Source organism: Mustelus asterias, unplaced genomic scaffold, assembly GCF_964213995.1.
Source record: "Mustelus asterias unplaced genomic scaffold, sMusAst1.hap1.1 HAP1_SCAFFOLD_98, whole genome shotgun sequence".
Lineage (NCBI taxonomy): Eukaryota > Metazoa > Chordata > Chondrichthyes > Carcharhiniformes > Triakidae > Mustelus > Mustelus asterias.
Genome location: NW_027590146.1, coordinates 493,803 through 499,613, shown reverse-complemented (window position 1 = coordinate 499,613; position 5,811 = coordinate 493,803).

Here is a 5,811-nt window from a genome sequence, read left to right as displayed (position 1 = left end):
CTATCGACACACATGGCAGCGGTGTTTACCATTTACATGATACACTGCCACAACATCATAAAAAAGTGGATCCTATCGTCTATCAGCAATCTGATGTCATGTTGGGCACGGAAGTTCAGATGAAATTAATCCCATTGAAATTATTGCTGGTTCTCTGGGATTTCTCACTCTCTTTGAAAATTATTTTCAATTAACTCTTTGGTTTATTTATATGTCGTTTAAATTAAGGACGAAATCAAAATGTGATCTTTATTCAGTGTTGAGAAGGGATCAGGACCCAGTCCAGGGACTGCCTCCTGTCCTCAAAACACCTGGGAAATCCCTGAACAGATCCTTTCCTTCTCATTCCCAGTGCTTACCTTTCACTCTGTTTTCCAATACGCTCCTTATTTTTCTTTACAGAAAGTAAAGGAAATCGCAGACAGTGGGAACCTCGCAGACTGTTCCAAACTGCTCCTAAATCTGGTGATAGAGAAAGGCCCTCGGGCTCTCAGGGTGATGTGGGAATCCTTTGTGGAAATGCACCGTGGGTTACCAAAGTTGGAGAAAATACTGAGAGAATTACCGACACTTGGTACAGTAAAATCGCGCAGTGAATTAACCATTGCAGATTGTTCTGATCTTGCACATAGCTGATTTCATGACTGTAATTCCTTTAATCAGGTCCTGATGCATTTGTTTACATGAACATCCCACAAGATTTATCGGAAGTACCCAGTAACCTAAAAGGTAAGTGATGACAGTGAAGATTGCAAACTAATTATTTCACTTCTAAGAGTCTGAATAATTAGTTGTCAGAATTTGGGAATCAGAAAATCGAAGTCTCGGAATCAGGGTTAAATATTGTTTGAATTTGTCGTCCATCCTCATCTGTTCTGCACAGGTTCAAGTTTGCAATTCATACGACCATACACATTAGGAGCAAATGTTGACCCCTCGGTCCCTCTAAACTGCTCCACCATTGATCAAGAAGGCAAATGGGATGTTGGCCTATATCGCAAGGGGAATAGAATATAAAAGCAGAGATGTCTTGCTGCATCTGTACAGGGCATTGGTGAGGCCGCAGCTGGAATACTGTGTGCAGTATTGGTCCCCTTATTTGCGGAATGGTATATTGGCCTTGGAGGGAGTGCAGAGAAGGTTCACCAGGTTGATACCAGAAATGAGGGGTGTTGATTGTGAGGAGAGACTGAGCAGATTGGGTTTGTATTCGTTGGAATTTAGAAGGCTGAGGGGGGATCTTATAGAGACCTATAAGATAATGAAGGGGCTGGATAGGGTAGAGATGGAGAGATTCTTTCCACTTAGAAAGGAAACTAGAACGAGAGGGCACAGCCTCAACATAAAGGGGAGTCAGTTTAGGACAGAGTTGAGGAAGAACTTCTTCTCTCAGAGGGTGGTGAATCTCTGGAATTCTCTGCCCACTGAAGTGGTGGAGGCTACCTCGTTGAATATGTTTAAATCACGGATAGATGGATTCCTGATCGGTAAGGGAATTAGGGATTATAGGGATCAGGCGGGTAAGTGGAACTGATCCACTTCAGATCAGCCATGATCTTATTGAATGGCGGGGCAGGCTCGAGGGGCTAGATGGCCTACTCCTGCTCCTATTTCATATGTTCTTATGTTCTTATGAACAAGTCCATGGCTGATCGCATCACAACCTTCACACTGCATTCCTGTTTTTCCCAATCATCTTTCGTCCGTTGTGCTTTATATTTTTTCACTTCAGCAACTCTAAATTACCAGAACCTCATTTTCTTGTTCTGTGTATTTTCCACCATAGTCCAGAAATACTTCGAATGCCTGAACTTCACTGAACCGTTGTCAAGTTTGTTTTTTCAAGTTTATTCTTTAAATAGTTCAAATCCTCAGTTAACTAATCCATTTAGGGGGATTAGTGGGGGTAAATATGTGGAGTTACGGGAAAGTGCTTGGGTGGGATGTTCTGGTGCAGAGTCGGTCCAGACTCGATGGACCTGGTGGCTTCCTTCCCCACTATCAAGGCTCGCCTTGTTAAGATGCTCGTAATGTCTCTGTTTTGCAACTCATAAACACCCTTCAACGTGTTCTGAAAGTCAAGTATCGAGAGCTCGGCGTGCCTTTGTGAGGGTGACCATCAAAGCTAATGAGTGCTGCTTATTGTGTTGCTGTTCTAAATTATGAATTACCTTTTTGCATTTGATCACTTTAATTTATTCTTCTTCCTTTTTGGAACAAGTAAATGATATGATGCGGCCCCTTAAATGTTCCCTTACGCTGTTTCATCGGGTCAGAGACAGTATTAAGTTATAGACAACGTTGTAATTATTTTCTCATCATCATTTAAGAAAGATGCATTCAAACGCCATCTCTTTGCAGTAGATTTTGACCCAGGTCACAAGTCTATGGACTTATGATCAGAGAGAGTTATAGTGAGAATGTCACTGTCAATGATTCTATGAGACTCTGACTCAATTGTAAATAAATAGTCAATGCGAGAGTGACAGCAGTGAGTTTTGGAATAAAATACAAAGTCTCTGTTACTCGGGTGCAGAAGCTTCCATATGTCCAGCAGCCCAGATTCAGTAACACGATTGCTCAGTGATTTGCTTATATTGGAGCAGGGGTTTGATGATGCTGAGAGCCAGTCTCCCATTTGGGACAGAACACAATTCGAATCTCACCCAATAAGAACAATCCTGTACTTTTAGCTGAGATAAGGTTGAAGAATATTTTCATGAATTGTGGGTTATTCTCATTTGGGGCACATGAATGAAAGTTCCGTGCCTTCTCCTGTTCCATCATGCAATACGAATTTGCCTTCATTGTCCGTATGTTGTGAGTGGACACAAAACTTCACCAGTCTGTGAAATAAGATTGTTAAACCCCTTATTCCCCCTGATGGGTGAGAGGAAAAGAAGACCTGGTTTTCCCAAGATCTGCCCAGCTACTATGTTCTTTATCTGACAAATGTGTTTCTTTTAAAAATGCAATTTTGCAGCTTTGATGTTTCAGCTGAGAGAGAATTTTTCCCTTAAGAGGTTTATATCAGGTTTACATTCGAGCTAATTACTTTGAACACATCCATAATAATCTGCATTTAATTGATCTGACCGGAGTATCCAGCTCAGCAAGTAGCCTGATATCAGAGAAGAAAGCATTGAGAGAGGGGGAAGGAGAAAAAGAAAGAAAAATGTACTGCCAATACAATGGCTTTTACATGGTTCCCTTGGGATCACTGTGAGATAAAAACTATATACATAAAAAGTTTAACTGCAAATTTGATCCATTTCCAAGTGCTGAAAACCAAATGTGCTTAAACCAACAAAAGTGGCTCGCTATTCAACCCATCAAATGTCTACTTGAGTCTCATAACTATAATTCTCCAGAGCAGATGTTCCGACTCTGAGGCCTACAGCTCCATTGGTGATAAGCCACATGAGTTAACTCTCCCGTCTAAACAAGCGCAGCCGTGTCCATGGATACGGTCAGCTGAGACTGCTCCACCCCGCCCATCAAAGTGTTCATATCCCCACCCGTTATGTGAACTGGCTAAAACTTTCTGAACATCACTGAATAAAGCAAAGTGCATATAAAAAATAAATCTCAGCCACTTGGAAAATAATATCAGCAAATAACATGCCATGTGGTGCAAGGTTCTTTCCAGCTGCTAACCCTCCAATCAGCTCGCACTGATGCCCAGATGTTGCAAGTGGACCTGATGGTTTCACCAAATGCCCAGATGTTGCAAGTGGACCTGATGGTTTCACCAAATGCACACCATATCTCCGTCCCTGTCGCTGTCTTCATCCAGCTCTATGTTCCCAAATGTGTAAAACAACCCACCATAGGCGACAGTAGCAAATTCAATAATTCAATTTATCACTGATTCCATCCAGCCCATGGTTCTTAAAACTGCACATCATACCATTTGAACTGAGAATAGAGACGTCAATTTATCACTCTCTATGTCAGCCTCTCTCTCCTTCTGACACGTTGTGTCGTTAGACAGTTTTTGATTGTGTTCTATGTTTCACTTCACAGTTGCCTCGAATTTACTATATTTCTGCACTATCTCCCCAAATTCTTGTTAGCTGCATTCCTCTCTATCACAGCTCTCTATCTCATTATCGTCCTTCTCACAGTGTGTATGAAAGTGACTCACCCGTGACACTTGCATATCATTATATTGTTCAACTTCTAAGGCCACATGACAATTTCAAGTTTTGCTTCACTAAACTTCTGTTTTAACCTTGCATTTTCCAGCTGCTCCCCCTATGCTGCCTCACAGGCGAGGGACACGGGTTCTTTTCCTGGTTTGGGTTACTGTCTATGTGGAGTCTGCACGTTCTCCCTGCGCCTGCATGGTTTTCCTCCGGGTGCTCCGTTTTTCTTCCATAGCCCGAAAGACGTGCTGTTCGGTTCCTTGACTTCAAGAAGGCAGCTCATCGCCACAATCGCAAAGGCAATCGGCGACGGACAATATATGTACCCTAGCCAGTGACATCTGGATCCAGTAAATGATTTAAAAAAACCTCTCCAATGGACCCTCTCGCACAAACTCTCTTGCACAATTTCTGTCACAATACACTCTCTCTCACACACATACACGCTGTCCCACATACACAGTTATACACATGTTCTCACATACACATTCTCATACTCACTGTCACTCGCGCACACACTCTCACACTCTATCCCTCACAGAGACTCACACACACGCACTCATACACACATTCTCAGACTCATCGTCACTCAGTCACACACAGATTCTCTGTCACATAATCTCTCGCATGGTCTTCCTCTCACATATTTCTCACATACTCTCACAATCTCTTTCTTATGTACACCCACAACACCCTCATTCTTCCTCTCACACGCACTCTCTTCCATACACGCTGTGTGTTTCTCAAACACACATCGATAACTCTGTTTTGCTCTCACATTTTCTCTCTTTATCTTATATCGACATTCTCACTCTCACCTACTCAGTCTCACAATATTATCTTTTCGCCTTTCCTCACGCACACTATCTCCCTCTTCATCGCTTCCTCTGTCATTCTCCCGAACACAGTCTCACAACCTTTATCCCTCAACCTTTCCTCTGTTATTATCGCATTCTGTTTAACACCCACAGTCTCAGGGAATTTTTCACTCTCATGTTCCCTCCCACACGCTCTCTGTCAGTTGTTCTCCTTCTCTGTCACTCTCACATAATCTCACACACACTCTCTCGCACACACTCCGCTTCTGTCTTTCTCCATCTCTCTCTCTCTCTGTGCACTCACTCACACGTATATTTGCACACACAAACTCCCCACTCATGTGCGGTAATTGTTCCTCAGGATTCTCGTCCTTTCTCTGCCCTGACCTGAACTCTGCTATTCGCTGTCGTGATACGAGCTCTGTAAGATTCAAATTGAAATAGAAAAGTGGAGTTTTCAACACTTTGCTGCTTGTCCAATCACAGCCTCCTTTCTCCACATATTTTCTTTATTTGTGGTCTAATTCTGTTGCAGGACAAATGACATAAAAAGAGAAAATTGCGGAGAAACTCTGCAGATCTGCAGAGGCAGAAAGGGAGACCGGTGTTTGGATCAGATTTGACTTCTGCAGAGCTGAGCTGTCCAGCCATATTTATTAGGCTGAATAAACAGTTCAGTGGCTGAATTTGGCCCATGGGCCATTAGTTGTGAAAGCCAGTTGTACAAAAATCTATGTTGGAACTGAACTAATGCCTGCAATATTTAATGGATTGGTCAATTTTACCGGGATGTTTGTAAAATGCCAATAGAACTAACTTTCTCTCCATTCTTATTGAAGATCTCC